Here is a 474-nt window from a genome sequence, read left to right on the forward strand (position 1 = left end):
ATAGATAGCATAAAGCTAGTGTGGTTCCATTGGAGCCAGTAGGAGGCTTCCAGGTTATAAAAGCAGTGCACCAGATCTACCCAGTTTGGCAGCAGGCACTAACTCTCTATGAGTAAACCATGTGGAAGACCTCCCCAAGGAACTCATAGAAATTTATATCCAGGCAGAAAGCTGTAAAGAGGGATTAAGATGGAAAAGAATGATTAGGCCTAGTGAGGGAGAAAACAAATGCTTTATTTTTCAAAGTTATCCAGTTTTTTATTATGAACCCAGCAAGCCATAGCAGGACACAGGTTTTTGACAGGTGAAATATCCAAGCTAGCAAAAGTAACAAATATACTTATTGGTCTGCTTTACTCTTCATTATGATTGTGTTATTTCTTATAAATTGAAAATATGCTTCTTAATTGGACTCTGTAGTCTGAAAAATATTTCTTCTATATCTCCTTGAAATTCAACTGGACCAGAATAAAA

Source organism: Gavialis gangeticus, unplaced genomic scaffold (genome assembly GCF_001723915.1).
Source record: "Gavialis gangeticus isolate Ggan-Ray unplaced genomic scaffold, GavGan_comp1, whole genome shotgun sequence".
NCBI classification, from domain to species: domain Eukaryota; kingdom Metazoa; phylum Chordata; order Crocodylia; family Gavialidae; genus Gavialis; species Gavialis gangeticus.